Genomic DNA, 23,378 nt, shown 5'->3' with positions numbered 1-23,378 from the left:
ATGTGTAGATTGATTGGTGAACCTAAAATATACACAGATCACCAGATAAGGTACTACACATAATATCAGTGAACTGTCTACTTATTACTTGTCTGTAGCCTTTTATTGTGGGAACACCCTGTATGCACTAGACATCCACTATCTGAATACAAAATGTCACTGTCTGCAGTACAGCAACATATGATCTGGTGACGTAAAACAACAACACACATAGCCCCCCCACGACATGCTTCACTCCATAAAGCTTCCTCAGAGGTCTAGGGCTTGGTCAATGCAGGCCACACTGTGCAGCATTTCATCAAAGTTCTACATCGCTCCATACACCAGCTATAAGTATGTATTTATGTACTGAGTATTGTTTCTACAATTTCTATCTTAAAATGTCATCTTTACCTTGAAGTGTCCTTGATGCAAGCACTTTGTATTGGCAGTTGTTAAAGTCATTCAATTTACCCTCAGTCTAATGTTTCCATAATCACTCCTGGAAAAACAACCACTCTTTTTCTCCTTAACCTAAGGATTTCTTCAATATCTTTTTCAGTTAGATATAAATAGTTACTCTGTAGATTATTTTAGCATGGATGCCCTACCATAGTCACAGAAATTGTTTCCCCAGGAGCTGTATAATCTTCCTGTTGATCATTGCTTATCTCCAGATTAGTTTACTAAACAAGTGCTATCCCTGCTGTAAACTGTAATGAGCGCTGATAAGTGACAAGTTTGATCTCAGCAGTGTTCACTTATAGCAAGATGCCATGATTGCCCAGGGATATCATCAAAGAATAGCTCTTTGCAGTCTGTAATGCAACTGGAAAGCTGTTACTAGATTGCTGTCCTGTTATTGTAAGCCAAAAAGCTACAATATGTCATACTTTAGTGTAATGACCGGCTTCTTTCACCAAATATTACTTTGTGGCCTCTGAGAACTCTTTGTACTACCAGTTTTGAAATATTTGAAGGGTAGATTTGTAGACCTAGTGATCTAGGGGATACTGGTGGTATAGGGTCATGGACAAATCTCAGAAAACTGTAGCCTCCTAAAAATCTGATCAGGACACCTAGAATTTAGGGTTGTTTTCTAGTTATATTAATAAAAACTCCTGTTGCTGGCCATTCAAAAAGTCATATTGTCTCCTGGATTCATCATGTTAAGAAACAGTATTTTCTTATATCTCTTCCCCAGCGAAACGGGGAGAAAATAACTCACGTTAATAGTATCATCTTGTTTTTTATCTCCTGAACAAACATCTGCACTTTCTAAAGGTTAACTTTCACTCATACACGTACGAGCCATACTGGATATTTATAGGTTTGCAAGAGCTTTGACTATTAAAAGACTTTTATATGGTGCTGTAGCTGGCGAGGCCTGAGTTTCATAACATGTTAAAACTCATGCAGCTTTTTCTAAGTTAGTAGCTACATTACTGACAGATGCAAAGTGAATGAAATGTTTCTAATGATGGGTTGTCTCATGCTGAATGTTTTTCCTTCTGCAATTCTCATTTTATTTTTAGTTTAAAGCAGAGTTTCTACCAAGAGATTATGTGAAATGGCATTGGTGACTTCCAAAGATTTAAATTCTGCCATTCAAGCAGCACATTACTGTAAAAACTGACTGCTCAAGAGGCCTAGAGAAGAGGATGGAAAAAGAGGGGCACTGAACAGTTGGAGGATAGTTGTTTTGAAATGGAATGATAAGGAACAAGAACAAGAGAAAATGTATATTTAATCCCTTAAGGAGCCATTTTGGCCTTAAAGAAGTTGTCCAGGCAAAGTGTTTTTTTAATTATATGCAGAGGGATTCATAAAAAAAAAAAAAAACACCCACTTACCTACCTCTCTCTCAAACGATATTATGAAGCTCCAGTTCCTGCTGTGGGGCGCTTACAGGTTTGGGGATCTGATGTCATACACTCGCTTAGCCAATGATTGGGCGAGGCAGGACACTGCTGCAGCAGCAATCAGCTGACCTGCAGTTGGAAGTGTTGACCCCAGGCACCAGGAACAGGATAGCACCAGAGTCTGGGAACAGGATATTAGAGGCAGTGTGGGAGCACTGGAGGTGTGCATTGGTTTATTTTTTATAGCACACACAATGGTCATATTAAATAAAAAATTTTAAAAAACTGTACCGCCGTATAACTCCTTTAACCCCTTAATGATAATGGACGTAAATGTACGTCATGGTGCCGTGGTACTTAACTCACCATGGCGTACATTTACACTCCTTCATGACCGCAAGCACCTGACCGGTGCTCAAGGCAGGTCCCGGCTGCTATAAGCAGCCAGGGACCCGCCGATAATGGTGGACAACCGCGATCGCACGGCTGTCCGCCATTAACCCCTCAGACGCCGTGATCAATATAGATCACGGAATCTGCGGCAGTGCGGTACTTTAAATGGATGATCGGATCGCCCGCAGCGATCCGATCATCCAGCATGGTAGCCGGACGTCGCCTCACCTGGCTTTGGCCGTCTCCCGGGGTCTTCTGCTCTGGTCTGAGATTGAGCAGGTCAGAGCAGAAGATCACCGATAACACTGATCAGTTCTATGCCCTATGCATAGCACTGAACTGAATTAGCAATCAACGGATTGCTATAGATAGTCCCCTATGGGGACTATTAAAGTGTAAAAATGAAAGTAAAAAAAAAAAAGTTTCAAAAAAGTGAAAAATCCCCTCCCCCAATAAAAATGTAAAATGTCCTTTTTTCTCATTTTACCCCCATAAAGTGTAATTTTTTTTTATTAATGCGCATATTTGGTATCGCCGCATGTGTAAATGTCCAAACTATTAAAATATAATGTTATTGATCTCGTACGGTGAACGGCGTGAATGTAAAAAAAAAGCACAACATTGCTGCTTTTTTGCCACATTTTATAAAAAAATAATACAAAAATGTATAAAAGTTTTATATACACAAATGTGGTATCAATAAAAAGTACAGATCATTGTGCAAAAAATGAGCCCTCATACTGCTGCTTATGCGGAAAAATGAAAAAGTTATAGGTCATCAAAATAGAAGGATTTTAAACATACTAATTTGCTTAAAAAGTTTGCGATTTTTTTTAAGCGCAACAATAATAGAAAGGTATATAATCATGTGTATAATTTTAATCGTATTGACCCCCAGAATAAAGAGCACATGTCATTTTTACCGTAAATTGTATGGCGTGAACACCAAACCTTCCAAAATTTGCAAAATTGCGGTTTTCTTTTTAATTTCCGAACACAAATAGTATTTTATTGGTTGCGCCATTCATTTTATGTTAAAATGACGGATGTCATTATGCAAGACAACTGGTCGTGCAAAATGCAAAAGGGCCCTCATACTAGTCTTTGGATGAAAATATAAAAGAGTTATGATTTTTCGAAGACAAGGAGGAAAAAACTAAAATGCAAAAATAAAAGTCTTTGGGAAAGTCTATGCGACGGCCGTCACGCCCCCTTCCCATAGACTTTCGTTGAAGGGGGCGGGTGTGACGTCACGAGGGGGCGGGCATGATGTCACGAGGGGTGGGCATGATGTCAAGAGGGGCGGCCCTGAACATGGAAGCCCGCACACACATCGTTCGGAACAATAACTTCTGGACACTGAAAAGCGGAGCTCCGACAGCAAGGTAACCCCTTTAAGGTCAAAATGGGTTTGGTCCTTAAGGGGTTAAAGGGGTATTTCAGGATTTTTTTTATTGACTATGCTACAAGGGCTGTAAAGTTAGAGTAGTTCATAATATAGTGTATACACCTATGTTTCATGGTGGTCTAGCAATTCTGTGATTTTTGCCCCAAAGTTTATTTTTAACAGCATACAAAATTACTGTTGTTTCACAAAATTATCTTATGGTGGATAATCCCTTTAACCCCTTAAGGACGCAGGACGTAAATGTACGTCCTGGTGAGGTGGTACTTAACGCACCAGGACGTACATTTACGTCCTAAGCATAACCGCGGGCATCGGAGCGATGCCCGTGTCATGCGCGGCTGATCCCGGCTGCTGATCGCAGCCTGGGACCCGCCGGCAATGGCCGACGCCCGCGATCTCGCGGGCGTCCGCCATTAACCCCTCAGGTGCCGGGATCAATACAGATCCCGGCATCTGCGGGAGTTCGCGATTTAAATGAACGATCGGATCGCCCGCAGCGCTGCTGCGGGGATCCGATCATTCATAACGCCGCACGGAGGTCCCCTCTCCTTCCTCCGTGCGGCTCCCGGCGTCTCCTGCTCTGGTCTGAGATCGAGCAGACCAGAGCAGGAGATGACCGATAATACTGATCTGTTCTATGTCCTATACATAGAACAGATCAGTATTAGCAATCATGGTATTGCTATGAATAGTCCCCTATGGGGACTATTCAAGTGTAAAAAAAAAATGTAAAAAAATGTAAAAGTAAAAGTAAAAAAAAAGTGAAAAATCCCCTCCCCCAATAAAAAAGTAAAACGTCCGTTTTTTCCTATTTTACCCCCAAAAAGCGTAAAAAACATTTTTTATAGACATATTTGGTATCGCCGCGTGCGTAAATGTCCGAACTATAAAAATAAAATGTTAATGATCCCGTACGGTGAACGGCGTGAACGAAAAAAAATAAAAAAAAGTCCAAAATTCCTACTTTTTTAATACATTTTATTAAAAAAAAATTATAAAAAGTGTATTAAAAGTTTTTTATATGCAAATGTGGTATCAAAAAAAAGTACAGATCATGGCGCAAAAAATGAGCCCCCATACCGCCACTTATACGGAAAAATAAAAAAGTTAGAGGTCATCAAAATAAAGGGATTATAAACGTACTAATTTGGTTAAAAAGTTTGTGATTTTTTTTAAGCGCAACAATAATATAAAAGTATATAATAATGGAAATCATTTTAATCGTATTGACCCTAAGAATAAAGAACACACATCATTTTTACCATAAATTGTACGGCGTGAAAACAAAACCTTCCAAAATTAGCAAAATTGCGTTTTTCGTTTTAATTTCCCCACAAAAATAGTGTTTTTTGGTTGCGCCATACATTTTATGATATAATGAGTTATGTCATTACAAAGGACAACTGGTCACGCAAAATATAAGCCCTCATACTAGTCTGTGGATGAAAATATAAAAGAGTTATGATTTTTAGAAGGTGAGGAGGAAAAAACGAAAACGTAAAAATTAAATTGTCTGAGTCCTTAAGGCCAAAATGGGCTGAGTCCTTAAGGGGTTAAACTCTAAACATAAAAATCTAAAGTAAAATTAAAAATGTCAATAAAATATCTCAAATGTAAACCTATTAATAATATAGCCTAACTGTCTATGTTTATGGGGTTGTCAAGTCAATGTTACTTTTTTTACTGTAAAAAACACAAAGATAGCACAACAACCAAATACACGGGTACATGTCGTTGTGACAAATACAAAAACAGAAATAGAAGGTTGTAGCCGCACTCTATATTTAATCAAAAAAGTAAATGCTACAGCGGTATTCACCTGTGTTATGCTGGCTATCTTTTAGCCATGCACTCCTCCCTTTACACAGGAGGTTTTTAAACTGGTATTGGATCTTGCGTGTCACTGGTCAGATGCTATATGCAGCAGGGGTGAAATGAGTGAGCGTGTAAGGGTTTCATCCAAAGTAAGGCCACCTCCGCAATATTGTTTGATCAAAAGGGCGCAATTCTACATGCTGCTGCAGCCTTCTTTTTGTGTTTTACTTTTTATAATGGTGCCCAGGGAGGTGGGAAAACAAGAAAAACACACTTACTTTCGATGTTCACCTGCCACACCAGGTTCACACAGCTTCGGTCTCTGTTGGACCAGGCTTCCAGGTTTGTTGGCATGACATCACAGGCCCCTTCAGCCAATCAGTGCTTCTGACCTGTGTTTCATGACTGCAAGCAGGGCACTGCCTGTTTCCAAAGGCAAAAGTTGACTAGGACACAGGACCCTCTGTGACAAAATGGTTGATGGGCAATGACCTGACAAGTGACAGCAACAAGAGAGAGAGACTGTGAGTGCATCTGGAGACACTAACTAATATCACCAACTTATTAACCATGTATCAAAGATCTGTGCATCCTGTCAATATATATTGTGCCTATATTGATGTGAAACTCCCAAGCAGTGGGTGCCTTTGTGAAGTAATCTTGATTTAGAGCATGTTATATTGTGCATTTTTGCCGTGCAACTTTATTTTTGTGCAGGGTGGTTTCCATCCAAACCTTTGCCTTCCATTTAGCCTATCCTTACACATCATCAAACAGTCATAACAGAACTTTATAGTAGATAGAGTCTGGTGCTGTAGTAGCACAGCTTGTCATGGTCCCAACACAAAGGCTTCTGCAAGATTTTCCATACTCTGTGAGCTGGCACAATGATAGAGGGCCGCACAACTGGTGGTAATGGTAAAAAAAAATCCCCCAGGGCAGACTGCAGTGTCTGGTTAGATGAATAGATATATCTTCTAGTATACTAGATTAGACTAGAATAGTAGACTGGAACAGATGATCCCCACAGACTTGTGCCTCTGTCTCGAAATCTCAACTTGTAATACCTTTAGAACGCACTAGTAACCGCTGTAGAATCCTTACTTCATAGGAGTCACTCTACCCCAAGCACTTCTGTGTAAAACTCTTTAGCATAAAAAGGCCATAAATGACACCTGTCCCAGACTGTGTAGCAGGGGACACAAATGATATTGGTCTCCTATAGGATAAAGGCCTCAAATTATGCTGGTGCTCTCCCTTAGAGTTGAGTCCACCAAAAAATTAATAAATGACTGTGTAGGCCACAAATACAGACTGCAATCAATACATACTTTCCTGAGGAGAGTCTGCACTATATATAGCTGGACCAAAAGGCTGTGCTGGAGTGGGCTTCTCCCACTATCTGTAATGTTCTTTAATGTAGTGTAAGAAGCTAATACAAATGAATGGGATCTCTCCCTTACAGCCAGCGCATGTGTATAGCAATTTCCAACAGTAGAGCAGCATAATCGCTAACATTCCAATCTCACAAAAAACACACAGTGAGACATTACACATGTATTATGCATACTAGTCATGTCCCCCAAGGACACCACTTTTACAATAATTTTGGGTAGTCGTCACAAAAAGATAACACTCAAAGCTCCTCACAACAGAGCACAATGATCATGTGAATGAGGCCCCAGCAAGTTTGTAGATTACTTATCTATTACTAATTAGTTGCTATTTTCCATAACTGTAATTAATCACCCTTTAGGTTTCAGTCTCCTAAAACTCCAAATAAATTCAAGCTAAATTGTTGTGGTTGTCATATATTATACAATAGATGAAAAGAAAATTACATTTGAAGTATAGCAGGGCTGCATTTCCCTACCAATTGCATACAAGCTAATGACAGTAATAGCAGTAATTCTAATGATAATAGTCATCCATTAATAGAAATGAAAATAAAGCACTAACAGCCAGTTCATACTGAACATAACTGAAATGTAGCAGATATTGCATCTCTAACTTTACGTCAAACCCAAAAGTGGCAAGAAATACCAGCCCATTTAATCCTCTGAACATATCATTTCAATTGGTTTATTATGTTCCTTGGATGAATTGCATGCTGTCCACTATCCACTTAAATTTAGCAATTGCAGCATGAGCTCAACAGCAACATGTATTTTTCTCAATTCTATCTGTCAAAGCACCTTTTAACTCTATTTTAAGACTAAATGCTTTGAAAGAGATCTTTTTAGCATAGTGGTCAAGTTTATTCATGTTTATCGACTAAAAGACTTCATCTATTTCAACTTTGCAGTTACAGCAGCAAAACAACTCTTTCACACATGAAAGAAAAATTCACACTGATAACACTTTATTGATACCTTACATGATCATTATATGGATTTGTCTCTTTATAAAGGATTTTAGCAAGCTCCTGTGTCAGGTCTCATCTGGTTTTATCAGACCTCTGTGCTATGGAATGTCAGGTCATTACTTTCTATTTACTGCCATAGCCATTCGTAGTTCTGTACTATCCAGGATATTCACCACTTAAACCCTGGAGCACTAGACACTGAGCTTCTTCATTCCGAGACCAATGTGCCATAGGCATTTCAACACGTAATAGAGTTGTAGAAGTAGTGATACATTTACAATAAGTCAAAGTTAGTTTTTTTCAAACAATTATTTGATATGTCTCCGAATGAGGTAGCTCTAGAACATGGTGCGTATGCTTTCTCTAAGCACAAAGTACAATCTTTTTGACAAAGGGAATCTACATAAAGGCATGAACATCAATTTTGAATGACAGATGTAACAGAGTTTGTTAATACAGAAGAACATAGCATCTAATCATAGAAATCTAAAATCATAATGTGGTATCAGTGGTTTATGAGAGGATTGTCATGAAAGGTAGGGAGTTAGTGAGCCCTAACTGTCACTACAACTTCTGTCCCTTCCTATTGCCCATCCGCCCTACATAACAGATCGACAAACAAGAGGATGGTCCTTATACTGCGCTACAGTGCTGGGGCATCAGAGTCAAACAAAACAAACAAAACCGTAAATGTACAAATTGGGAAAAAAAATCTGAAACATAATGGGAATACTACAAAGCTACAACAAATATAACAGGCAGGATATAGCATACTAACAAACAGTCAGAGGTGGACTGACGGGCCGGTCCGATTGGACGTCGTCCGAGGGCTAGGCCTGGTTAAGGGCCCGCCGCCGCTACTGAGGATCAGGGACACTCGTCCCAGATCCCCAGCAGACAGCGCTACCTTCTCCGGTATGTGCGATACACGCACATACAGGAGAAGGCGTCCCTTCTGTCCGAGCCACATCTGCAGCTTACACAGAGGTGACGTGACCTCCGCCCCCGCAGCATGCAGTACAGGTGCCGATGACGTCACTCATCGGCGCCTGTACTGTGGAGGGGAGAAGATGCGGGCCCCTGCTGCTGAGGAGATTGCTGCATGGGATATCAGGTGAGCATCACTTTTTTTTATTTTTTACCCTGCCTATACCTATGGTGAAGAGGGGGGGTTAACTCTGCCTATACTTATCGGGAAAGGGGGGGGTAACTCTGCCTATACCTATGGGGAGAGGGGGAAACTCTTCCTATTCTTATGGGGAAAGGGGGGATAACTCTGCCTATACCTATGGGGAGAGGGGGGGAACTCTGCCTATACCTATGGTGAGAGGGGGGTAACTCTGCCTATACTTATGGGGGAGGGGGGTAACTCTGCCTATACCTATGGGGAAAGGGGGGGCTCTGCCTATACCTATGGGGAATGGGTGGGAACTCTGCCTATACCTATGAGGAGGGGGGGTAACACTGCCTATACTTATGGGGAAAGGGGGAGGGGGGGTAACTCTGCCTTTACCTATGGGGAAAGGGGGGGGAACTCTGCCTATACTTATGGGGAAATGGGGGGGAACTCTGCCTATACCTCTGAGGAAAGGGGGAGGTAACCCTTCCTATACCTATGGGGAAAGGGGGGGGTAACTCTGCCTTTACCTATGGGGAAAAGGGAAGGACTCTGCCTATACCTATGGGGAACAGGGGGAAACTGCCTATACCTATGGGGAAGAGGGGGTAACTCTGCCTATAGCTATGGGGAAGAGGGGGGAACTCTGCCTATACATATGGGGAACAGGTAACTCTGCCTATACCAATGGGGAAGAGGGGGGTTACTCGGCCTATACCTATGGGGAACGGGGAACTCTGTCTATACCTATGGGGAATGGGGGGTTTAACTCTGCCTATACCTACAAGGAAAGGGGGGGAGGGGACTCTGCTGCCTATACCTAAGGAGAAAGGGGGTTAACTCTGTTCCTATACCTATTGGGAAAGAAGGTTAACTCTGCTGCCTATACCTATGGGGAAGGGGGGTTAAGTCTGTTGCCCATACCTATGGGGAAGGGTGGGGGGGCTAACTCTACTGCCTACACCTTTTGGGGAAGGGGGTTAACTCTGCTGCCTATACCTACATGGAAGGGGAGGGGTAAATTCTGCTGTCTATACCTACAGGGAAGGGGGGTTAACTCTGCTGCCTATGCCTACAGGGAAGGGGGAGTTAACTCTGTTGCCTATACCTACAGGGAAGGGGGGTTAACTCTGCTGCCTATACCTATGGGGAAGGGGGGGCTACCTAACTTTATACCTGGATGCTAACTACTTACCTATATACCAGGCTATGTAACTTTCTACATACCCAGCTACCTAACTATGTACATACCTGGCCTTCATACATGGCTGCTTAGCTAGCCCTCTACCTACCTGGCTTGTCACCTACCTACATATCTGGCTTCCTGATCTACCTACCTAGTAAACTGTTTACTTGGCTACGTACCTACCTGCCCTTTTACTGTGCAGGACACTAAGGAGGGCATTATTACAATTTGTGGGCCTATAGATGGAAAGATTGTGTAGAGGAGGGGAGGGCACTGGAAAAATGCAGAGTCTGGCATGTTTGTCCTGCAGATGTTAAGAAATCCACATGGCGGTCTGATCCGGACGGAGAAGAAAAGGAAAGAGGACACCGCTGATCAGAAAATATGTAATGTGAGTCCCAAAATGTAACTGTAATCACTTTTATGGTGTACAGATGCTGTGTGCTGCTGATATCTACAACAATATGGTCTTGTATATAATTACTTATATTGTATACAGAAACATAGGAACATAGAATGTGTCGGCAGATAAGAACCATTTGGCCCATCTAGTCTGCTCAAAAATCTGAATCCTATCAATAGTCCCTGGCCCTATATTATATGAAGCATTGCCTTATACCTATCCCATGCATGTTTAAACTCCTTCACTGTATTTGCAGCGACCACTTCTGTAGGAAGGCTATTCCATACATCCACTACTCTCTCAGTAAAGTTATACTTCCTGATATTATTTTTAAACCTTTACCCCTCTAATTTAAAACTATGTCCTCTTGTGGTAGTTTTTCTTCTGTTAAATATGCTCTCCTCCTTTACCGTGTTGATTCCCTTTATGTATTTAAAAGTCTCTATCATATGCCCTCTGTCTCTTCTTTCTTCCAAGCTATACATGTTAAGGTCCTTTAACCTTTCCTGGTAAGTTTTATCCTGCAATCTATGTACTAGTTTAGTAGCTCTTCTCTGAACTCTCTCTAGAGTATCTATATCCTTTTGGAGATACGGCCTCCAGTACTGCGCACAATACTCCCAGTGAGGTCTCACCAGTGCTCTGTACAACGACATGAGCACTTCTCTCTTTCTACTGCTTATACCTCTCCCTATACATCCAAGCATTCTGCTAGCATTTCCTGCTGCTCTATTACATTGTCTTCCTACCTTTAAGTCTTCTGTAATAATTACTACTAAATCCCTCTCCTCCGATACTGAGGTCAGGACTGTGTCAAATATTCTATATTCTGCCCAAGAGTTTTTGCACCACAGGTGCATTATTTTGTACTTGTCCACATAAAATTTCAGGAACATCAACCCTGTTACATATCTTTGTGTTATCAGCAAAAAGACACACCTTACCATCGAGACCTTCTGCAATATCACTAATGAAGATATTAAACAAAATTGGTCCCAGTACAGATCCCTGAGGTAACCCACTGGTAACAAGACCTTGCTCTGAATATTCTCCATTGACTACAACCCTCTGTTGTCTGTCATTCAGCCACTGCCTAATCCACTCAATAATATGGGAGTCCAAGCTCAATGACTGTAGTTTATTGATAAGTCTTCTATGTGGGACAGTGTCAAAAGCCTTACTAAAATCTAGATATGTCATGTCTACTGCCCCTCTGCTATCTATTATTTTAGTCACCCAGTCAAAAAAATCAATAAGATTTGTTTGACATGATCTCCCTGAAGTAAACCCATGTTGGTTTTCATCTTGCAATCCATGGGATTTTAGATGTTCAACAATCCTATCCTTTTGTAGGGTTTCCATTAATGTCAGACTTACTGGCCTATAGTTGCCTGATTTCTCCCTACTACCTTTCTTGTGAATGGGCACAACATTTGCTAATTTCCAATCTTCCGGGACGACTCCTGTTCCAAGTGATTGGTTAAATAAATCTGTTAACGATTTTGCTAGCTCACCACTAAGCTCTTTTAAAAATTTTGGGTGTATCCCATCAGGCCCCTGTCACCCCGCCATCATTACTGCACAGAGCGAGATCGCTATGCACGTAATGACGGGCAATACAGGGGCCGGAGCATCGTTATGTCACGTCTCCGCCCCTCGTGACATTACGGCCCGCCCCGTCAATACAAGTCTATAGGAGGGGGCGTGACGGTTGCCACGCCCCTTGCCATAGACTTGCATTAAGGGGACGGGCTGTGATGTCATGAGGGGCGGAGCCATGACGTCACGCTGCTCCGGCCCCTGTATCGCCCGTCATTACGCACAGAGCGAACTCGCTCTGTGCAGTAATGATGGCGGGGTGCCGCAGCAGCGATCCCCGGGGTCCCCAGCAGCGGGACCGCGGTGATCTAACATCTTATCCCCTATCCTTTGGATAGGGGATAAGATGCCAGGGGCGGAGTACCCCTTTAACCCCTTAAGGACCCAGCCCAAATATACCTTAAGGACCCGGCCATTTTTTTAACATCTGACCACTGTCACGATAGCGATGTTAGCGAAAAAATTTTGTCGATACTTGCATCATTTCTTGGTGAAAAATTCCAAAATTTGATGAAAAAATTGAAAATTTTGCATTTTTTTTAACTTTGAAGCTCTGCTTATACGGAAAATGAATATTCCAAATAAATGATATATTGCTTCACATATACAATATGTCTACTTTATGTTTGCATCATAAAGTTGACATGTTTTTAATTTTGAAAGACATCAGAGGGCTTCAAAGTATAGCAGCAATTTTCAAATTTTTCAAAAAATTTTCAAAATCGCATTTTTTCAGGGACCAGTTCTGTTTAGAAGTGGATTTGGGGCCTTCTTATTAGAAATACCCCATAAATGACACCATTATAAAAATTGCACCCCTCAAAGTATTCAAATGACATTCAAAAGGTTTGTTAACCCTTTTGGTGTTTCACAGGAATAGCCGCAAGTTGAAGGAGAGAATTCAAAATCTTCATTTTTTACACTCGCATGTTCTTGTAAACCCAGTTTTTGCATTTTTACAAGGGGTAAAAAGAGAAAAATTTTCTTAAAATGTGTAACCCAATTTCTCTCGAGTAAGGAAATACCTCATATGTCTATGTCAAGTGTCCGGCGGGCGCAGTAGAGGGCTCATAAGGGAAGGAGCGACAGTGGGATTTTGGAGAGTGAGTTTTTCTAAAATGGTTTTTGGGGCATGTCACATTTAGGAAGCCCCTATGGTGCCAGAGCAGCAACAAAAAAAAAAAAAACACACGGCATACCATTTTGGAAACTAGACCCCTTGTGGAACATAACAAGTAATAAAGTGAGCCTTAATACCCCACAGGGGTTTTACGACTTTTGCAAATGTAAAAAAATAAAAAAAATAGATATTTTTCACTAAAATGTGTGTTTCCCCCCAAATTTCACATTTTTGCAAGGGTTAATAGCAGAAAATACCCCCCAAAATTTGTAACCCCATCTCTTCTGAGTATGGAGGTACCCCATAAGTTGACCTGAAGTGCACTACGGGCGAACTACAATGCTCAGAAGAGAAGGAGTCATATTTGGCTTTTTGAGAGCAAATTTTGCTCGGGGGGCATGTCGCATTTAGGAAGCCCCTATGGTGCCAGAACAGCAAAAAAAAACACATGGCAAACCATTTTGGAAACTAGACCCCTTGAGGAACGTAACAAGGAATAAAGTGAGCCTTAATACCCCACAAGGGTTTCACGACTTTTGCATATGTAAAAAAATATATATTTTTTTCACTAAAATGTGTGTTTCCCCCCAAATTTCACATTTTTGCAAGGGTTAATAGCAGAAAATACCCCCCCCAAATTTGTAACCCCATCTCTTCTGAGTATGGAGGTACCCCATAAGTGGACGTTAAATGCACTGCAGGAGCGCTACAATGCTCAGAAGAGAAGGAGTCACATTTGCTAATTTTGCTGAAATGGGGGGGGGGCAAAAAAAATCACATTTGTAAATACACTTCTATGGAAAAAGGACATACCTCATATCTGAACGTAAAACGGATCTCCGGGTGCACACTTGTCACGGAGGAACAGGAGGGCAGTCAGGGGCCTTGAGCTTCTGCCTATGGAGCCAGAACAGTGGGACCCCCCCTCAAGGGGCATTATATGGAGTACACTAATAACTAACAAGGGGTACAGTGGGACATAAAAGGATAAAACAGGTTATGTTCCCAGAATGATGACCCAGAGCATAGCCAAAAAAAAAAATATGCCCACCCCAAACCCTATGCTCTGAATCATCATTCTGGGAATGTGATGTGTGTGGCCGTCCCTAACCTGTTGCCTCAAATGGAGAGAGGGCGCTGCACATTTGAGGCAACATAAAAAGTCCCCGATGATAGTGACTCAGTGACCCTTGACCCAGAGAAAAAAATACCCCCAGAGGTCTTATCAGTTTTTTTTTGTTTTTTTTTATGAGAGTTTTTTGGTCAATTTAGTGGTTTTATGGGGTTAAAACTTGGAATGTACTCTGGACTTGGTACATTGGGGTCAAATTATGGAAAATTAAAATGAAAAGGGAAAATGTTGTACTGCATGGAAGTGTGATACTCCCTGAAGCAGTTTTTAATGCAGAGGCCCGGAGGATCAGGGCAAGTGTCACATTGATAGGTGGTGTCCTTCCGAATCCCCCTCCTGTTACACACTCTGCATTTTTTCTGGGATCGCCCCTTCTTTCCAGTGTGGGGGACCTCACCTGGAAAGTTTTGGCCTGGGACGATCCAGGCACCTATAACTTCAGTTCCTTGGGAAGTCTGGCCTGCTCTTTCCCGGTACGCAAAGATCAGGACCTTTAGGACTTCTTCTTGGAACTGAAGGTATGTCCTTGTGTTGCCAGCGTTCTGGTACAGTACAAAAGAGTTGTACATGGCAACCTGTACCAAGTAGACCGCAACTTTCTTGTACCATACACGTGTTTTCCGCATGGCGTTATATGGCTTCAGGATTTGATCAGAAAGATCAACTCCCCCCATATACCGATTGTAGTCCAGAATACAATCGGGCTTGAGGACCGTTGTTGTGGTACCTCGCACAGGGACAGGTGAGCTGCCGTTACCATGAAAAGTGGTCAGCATAAGGACATCCCTCTTATCCTTATACTTGACCAGCAACAGGTTTTCACGGGACTCACCCTTGGGCATAGGTGTCTGAACAAAATTTAGAGGGAGGCCTCTCTGATTCTTCTGCACGGTCCCACAAGCGGACGTCGATCTGGCGGCAAGGGATGTGAAGAGAGGGATGCTGGTATAAAAGTTGTACACGTGGTAACCCTTATCCAGCAATGGGTACATAAGGTCCCAAACGATTTTCCCGCTAACACCCAGAGTGGGGGAACAATCTGGGGGTTCAATATGGGAATCTCGTCCCTCATACACCCTAAACTTGAGAGTGTACCCAGAGGTACTCTCACAAAGTTTATATAGCTTCACGCCATATCGTGCCTGCTTCGAGGGAATATACTGGCGGAAGATGAGTCTCCCCTTAAAACTTATGAGAGACTCAGAGATCTACAAAGAGCTCCCTAAGCGGTACATAGGCCTCCAAAAATGTGTCCCCAAAGTGATCGATGACCGGCCTCACTTTGTAAAGCCGGTCATAGGTGGGATCACTTCGGGGTGGACATGCCGCATTATCTGCATAATGCAGGCATTTCCGAATGGCCTCGAACCGCTTCTGTGCCATGGCCATACTGTACAGCGGGGTCTGATATAGGATGTCCCCGCTCCAGTACTGCCTGACACTTGGCTTTTTGACCAGGCCCATGTGTAGCACGAGGCCCCAAAATGTCCTCATTTCGGCTGCACTGACGGCGTACCATTCATCGGACCTAGCCAAAAAAGAATGAGGGTGGTGGGCGATGAACTGCCTGGCGTACAGATTCGTCTGCTCCACCATGTGATTGACCAGGCTGTCACTGAAAAAATAACTGAAAAAGTCAAATTCAGTGAACCCAGCCATGTCAATCCGGATTCCGGAGTCGCGCACAAACTCCGGAATCCGTGGCTGATAACCCTCTGGGGGTCTCCAGACAGGTTCACCGGAAGGGAGCTCCGGTAAAATCGCCTGGGGGGTCGGACTCCTAGTACGAGCGGCATCACCACTCGCACTAGTGCCAGCCACTGGGGCACTTTCATGGGGGGTGCGTGGCCTCGCCTGGCGGCGTCTCCGCCGCCGTGCAGGGGGCTCATCATCAGTACTAGATGATGAGGAGGACGATGAAGAACACAGGAATGTTGGATCTTCATCGTCCTCACTGACAGATTCGGAGTCGAAGGCAAGAAAAACGTATGCCTCCGCTACCGAAAATGCCCGGCGAGCCATCACCTTTTTCTACGGTGGCGGGGGGGGCGGTGGCAGGGGTGTGTGTGGGGGGTTTCGAGGATGTATGTAGTGTGTGTGCTTGGTGTATACTATATATAACGGTGTGTGATTAGAAATCACACACCGTTATATGAACAAAAATAAAAAGCTGCGGCCAAAAAAAAATGGGGGGCCAAATGCAGTGCCCAGAACCCCTAATAGGGCCCAGGTCAAGCTAAAAAATCTCAGGCAGACCCTTAGGGACCTATTAGGGGGTCAGGGGGGGATTTTTTTTTAAACTTTTATTTTACAGTTTTACACTATTTTTTTTTACCTTTCCCTGGGGGTTTTCTGTCCCTGCTCTATGGGGGATCGTCGGTCCTGAGGGGGCTCCAATCCCCACAGGGGGGGTCCCTGGCACCTTCAAGCAGCTTTGCCCGCTGACTGAACTCAGCTAACGGGCAGAGCTGCAAGAAGATGCAGTTAACCCCTCCCCCGCCGGCTGCTATTGGCTCGACGATCGTCCAGCCAATAGCAGCGCTCCTGGGGGGGGTGACGAAATCGCCACCTCCCCATAGATACAGTGGGTGATAGGGGGTGTATTGTACACCCCCGATCACCTTGTATCTTCAGGTCAGCGGGTCACACGTGACCCGTATGACCCGAATCACGGCAGATCGTTAGTGTGAATTCACCAACGATCTGCCGCGATCGCCGACATGGGGGGGTCTTATGACCCCCCCTGGGCATTTGCGCGGGATGCCTGCTGAACGATATCAGCAGGCATCCCGGTCCGGTCCCCGCCCGGCGTGCGGCGGGGACCTAAATTCCCACGGGCGTATGGATACGCCCTGGGTCCTTAAGTACCAGGACGTCAAGGCGTATTCATACGCCCTAGGTCCTTAAGTGGTTAAGGCAGTCGGCTAGCCCTTAATTCTCTTCTACATACCTTCCTTCCTTTGTTTTTAATTTAGTTATACCTTGTTTTAATTTCCTTTTTTCATTTATATATCTGAAGAATGTGTTATCCCCTTTTTTCACAGACTGAGCTAGTTTTTCTTCTGCCTGCGCTTTAGAAGTTCTTATAACGTGCTTACAGATCCTTTATAGTATACTGGTCTGTGTATAGTGGATTAATTTACTCCTTGCATACCAGTATTATTGGTCATGGAAATTTACCTACGTTAAAGTGTCTCATAGATATATACATTTTAGTTTATTGTGTGTGGGATTTGGGTGGAATAGGGGCATGGCAGAAGATTGATGAGCTGCAGAGCCTAGCAGGGGCCCTTGCCTTTTTTTGGTCCGGGGGCCCCGAGTGTTGTCAGTCAGCCCCTGCAAGCAGTTCAAAAACCCGGATCAAGATTAACGGCAGATATGGTAATATGAACAAGACCAGATATGAGGATAAGTAAAGAGCAGACTAAACTAGGAGATGCAGGGCATAAACAGGTTAACTGAATGTCAGAACACTAAATGGGTCAGGAAAACAAGAGCACTGTTCCCACTGGACTCAAAACAAGGAACACACAGTTACAGACACAAGATAACTCACTTCTAGACAGACGTATTAGTACAAGGCTCAGAACAGGATTCTATCCTAAGAGATCCAGGACAATCAAGGGTGAAAACAGGACTGACAAAACCCACAGTGTGAATACAGAAAAATCATATGCAAAACGAACAATAAAAAAAATACTAAAACCTGACAAAGGTACTAAAAGACGGAAAGCTAAAATCTAGATATTAAACAGGACAGATAACCATTGTTAAAACTCAGGATACATGTGCTCAGACAGACATAGTGAACATAATGTAAACATAGTCAGAGTAATAGGTGTAATTACAAACCCAAGGCAGCACCTGAGGAGGCCTTAAATATTCTGCCAGTGCTGAAGGGCTGGAAGCATTAACTCTTCCCAAACCAGGGAGAATAAACACAGAAACTGTTCAGACATAAACATAATGTCTGAACAGAACCCAAAGCAGAAAAATGCAAAATACATATAAACGGACATTACAGGACTGTACGGTCTGTAACAGTGCAAATTCAGCTCTGTTATGTCAGAAATGTTGTACTAGGCCTATAGACAACACTTCAATGATAAATGCTCAATAGACCAAACTAAAACTAGAGATGAGTGGATCTCTAAAATTTGCTTCTCTGTTGACTCTCTAAAATGTGAATCACTCTGATTATTGGCAAATCTTGTACCTAGTGTGCCTTTATATTTTTATCTTAGGATACTATGTGTTTCCTACTAACTGTTGATCTCCCTAACACAGAGCTGCCAACATACACAGAGGAATTCTCCCTTCCGATGTGTATTATTTTATGTTTGGAAACATTAAACTGTTGTTTATATATTTTTTTTTTTTATTGTTTTTTTTATTTTTTTTATTTTTTTTTATCATTTTCCATCCTAAGCCGCCTGGAAGTATAATACTACTGTACATTTTTATTTTGTTTGCAAACAAGCAAGCCTTACCTATCAAACCTTCTCTTATGTTGCTTGCAAATCTATAAAATAATATAGGGTCAAGAACAGAACTTTGTGGTTACCACTTTTAACCAGTCTCTGTTCAGAAAGCACACCAATAACAATAATGTACTTAAATCTACTCTTACTCTTATTTTCAATAACATATCAGCTCTTTATGTTGAACTAAATCAAACACACCCAATCCAAATAGGAGATAGGATAGTATAGGAAATAGCATGATCTGCCCTTGGCTGGTTTAGGTAAAATAAGTTATTAGTCTTTAGGCAGTCAATTATCCTAGAAAAGGTTATTAAAGTTTCCATTATTTTAATCCTATAGATGTCAGGCTGACTGGCCTGTAGTTACCAGCTTCTACTAGCCTTTTTATGGATCATAAACATCACCAGTTAGACTAGACCAGAAAATGAATCAGGGAGCTTCAAGTACAGTTTAAGACCTTTAAGTACTCCAGGGTGGAAACCATCTGGACATCAGCTTAAAACTAACTAAGGTTGAATGCTTACAATTAGAAGTAACCTTGCAACCTGGGAAAAATTTGAGACAACAGTCATTTTGTATGCTGTTAAAAATAAATATTGAGGTGAAAATCACTTAAGAAGAAAACCGTCACACACAGGTTTCAAACAATATATTATGAACTACACTAACTTTACAGCCCCTGTAGCATAGTCAAATAAAAAAATTCCTGGAAAACCGCTTTAAGAATATGTTTAGCTTGTGGTATGAAGAAATACGGCACCTCTATTTAATATGACAAACACTATGACACGTGTAATGGACAGCTCAATTTTCATGCCTCCATAGGATCATGATTGAAATGTGTCTGCTTGAAAATGCAGAAAGTACGAGCAGGTAAAAGTAGATGGTTTCTGCCAATCAGTTGAACTTCAGTCAAGGTCACAATGCATTTGACTGTCAGCTTTTGTCAGTGTGTCAGTCTATTAAACCTTATCCATAAAGAGTGCATTACTTCGTAGAGAGTGCATTATTCCAAATGGACCACACTTAAAGCAGTTTCATAGTTACATATTTGATAGCAAAAAAGAATACAAATTTGGAAGTGGTTCAATTGGTAGAACTTCATGCTTCAGATGCTGAGTCAATTATGTGCTTCTACTCCTTTCCAACAATCCTATTTTTTATTCAAGCTGTCAATAGCCGCCATCACTAAATGTCAGTGAAATCCAATCACAAAGATTTGATGTACCAAACATTAAGCAGAGATAGTAACAAAACATATCTTATACTTTATGAATGTTATTTTCAGTATAGCATTTCCACCCAGAAGGCGTTCTAACAGTCCAGTCTCCTATGACGTGTTTTGGATATTTAATACTTGTCACACATGGTCAAACAGGGAAAAGGAAAGAAAAGTCAGAACATAAATATGAATCATGAATAAATATTAATCCTGGCAAATACCAGGGGAAAACTACCTTTGTGTGGTCCTATTTACAGAAAGCAAACTACCTTAGGGCAGTCCTACTTAGAGGAGACAAACTACAATCAAGAGAGAAAAAACACCTACAAGGTGGTCCTAGCTACAGGGGGCCCACTACCTACAAGAAGGCTCTACCTATGTGGGGTAAACTACCTTTGAGCAGACCTACTTAGATGAGACAAGAGAGAAAAACTACCTACAAGGTAGTCCTAGCTACAGTGGGGCACACTACCTACAAGAAGGTCTATCTACATGGGGCAAACTAACTTTGAGCAGACCTACTTAGAGAAGACAAGAGAGAAAAACTACATACAAGTTGGTCCAGCCTACAAGGGGCAAACCACCTTAAGGGGGGGCTACCTGCAGGGGGCACACTATCTACAAGATGGTTGTACCTTACAACTACAAACAAGAGGGGAAAACTACCTCCAGGGTTGTCATGCCTACAGGGGGGAAACTACCTTCAGAATGGTTCTACCTACAAGGGGAAAACTACATACAGGGGAGGGGGGACAAACTTCCTACAGGGAGTAAACAACTTACATGGAGGTGTGATCTACAGAGGCAAGCTACATACACTTCCATGTAAGTTGTCCTACCTAAAAGGCTAAAGCACCTACTGGCCTACTGGAGAAAAAACCTAATGAGGGCACATACCTTCTTCTCACTAAACAACCTACCCCTTTCCACCAACCCACTTATCTACCCATGTTACTGTGCATGACACCAAAATGGCAATATTATTACTGTATGGGAACCTAAGATGTGTTTCTACATTTGGTTGGGTGCCCAGAGGTAAAGTTTTTTTTTTCTCATGGGAGCCTCTAGGTGGGAAAGGAAAACACTTGTCTAGACGGTCACATGGCGACATTCTCCCTGTTATAAAGGTAATTAAAATATTTATTACAAATTGTGCACCAGAATTTTGGAGCAATATACAATTGGAATGTATAGTTAAAGGGGTACTCCGGTGCTTAAACATCTTATCCCTTATCCAAAGGATAGGGGAAAAGATGCCTGACCGTGGGAGTCCTGCCGCTGGGGACCCCTGTGATCTTGCACGCGGCACCCCGTTTGTAATCAGTCCCCGGAGCGTTTTCGCTCCGGGTCTGATTACGGTCGATCACAGGGCGGGCGGCGCGTGACGTCACGCCTGCGCCCCCGTGTGATAGCTGTCACGCCCCCTCCCATAGGCTTGCATTGAGGAGCGGAGCGTGATGTTACACGGGGGCGCAGGCGTGACGTCCCATGCCGCCCGCCCTGTGATCACGCATAATCCGACCCGGAGGGAACACGCTCCGGGGACTGATTACAAACAGGGTGCCGCGTGCAAGATCACGGGGGTCCCCAGCGGTGGGACTCCCGCGGTCAGGGATCTTATGCCCTATCCTTTGGATAGGGGATAAGATGTCTAAGCACCAGAGTACCCCTTTAACAGATGAATAAGCTCCCCCATGAATTCACTTTCCATGCAGTATTCCCAGTCTAGCAGCACTATATATTTTTATTTAATTTGCAAATATACTGGGAGGCATATTTTCTGTTCACTATTAAGGTTTCTGTTCCACATCAGAATCTGCACATTCCATTAGTTTAAGATTAGGGATAACACGCATTTAAGTGAGGTTAAAGGGAAACTGACACCCAATTCACCAGCACGAAACCTAATACACAGGGTTATAGTATGGGTGAAGTGGATTACAACAAAGTACCACTTCCACCTTAGTCGTTAAGCCCCCTCCCATAGACATGAATAGAAAGGGCATGACGTCACAACCATGGGCTCCCAAAACTGGTGTTCTGAACATAAATGTTCAGAACGCCAGGATTTCAGGCTGAAGGTCACGAGGAGTCCCATTTATGTATAAGGGAGGTGGCGTGACGCCCCCTCCCATAGACATGAATGGAGGGGATGTGGCATGACATCACGACCACAGCCACCCAAACCCAGCGTTGTGAACATAATGTTAAGAACACCAGCTGACTGCACAGAGATCGTGTGGGGTCCGATCGGCTGGACCCCTGTGATTACGCATCTTATCCCCTATCCTTTGGAGAGAGAATAAGATGTCTAGGGGCGGAGTACCTCTTTAATGTCCTTAGAAACAGCTCAGTAAACCCACTTCCTTCCCTACAGTGTTTCTCCCAATTTTATAGCAGAAGCAACTCTGATGTGTTCAAGCCATTGTTTTGCTGCAGAGACTATGGTTGACAGGTTGACAACATCAGATCGACACAATTTTGTGGAGATCCAACATTTGCATTTAAGTCCTGGCAGCTAAGAAGAAGAGAATGACAAACAGGACCCAGCACATGGTTATGGATTGCCATGAAAGTCCTCAGTTATCTATTTTAACATTGCTAGGATGTAAGACATGTTACCCTGCTGTAGTATAAATTCAAGTTCAATACAGATGTGGAATTTTATGGAATTTATTATCACACACGTTAGCAAGTTAATGATCCCTGCTTTTTCTTTAATGTTCTACTTAGCAGGTCTCCTTACAGGGATGATGTTTGTGTACAGTACATACATGACTGTAATATTATATTATCATTAACATTTTCCTGTTTTGGGCTTCTACGTTTAAACTAAAAATTAATGTGAATGATATGCATTAACATGGATCATGCTGACTTTTCCAGTTTGAGCCATAAATCCACATATTATACAAATGAAATACTTCTAATGATTTAACCGAACCCTACTACTTCTCATTGCATTTTAATGTGTTTAAATGAGTTAATGGGTAAAAGAATTATTTGGATCTTGTTTTGCAATCATGCAACAGAATGTTAATAAAAGGATTTATAGAACCTTTCTGAACACCAGGGAATATCTACGTAGGCAATGATTTCCAAATCAGATGTAATGGCATCAGGTTATGCATTGCATTATTGAACTTCAACAGTTTCATATTTAATATGCCTGATTTATCCAGTTCAATTATGTATTTATTCTCTGGCTTTTTTATTTGCTTTATTTCCTTCACTATCAGCAGTAGGCAGAATGTGCCATCTAGTGCTAGAATGATGTGCTCTCAGACCTTTCT

The sequence above is a fragment of the Hyla sarda genome, chromosome 5 (assembly GCF_029499605.1).
Source record: "Hyla sarda isolate aHylSar1 chromosome 5, aHylSar1.hap1, whole genome shotgun sequence".
NCBI lineage: Eukaryota > Metazoa > Chordata > Amphibia > Anura > Hylidae > Hyla > Hyla sarda.
This window is presented reverse-complemented; position numbering follows the sequence as displayed.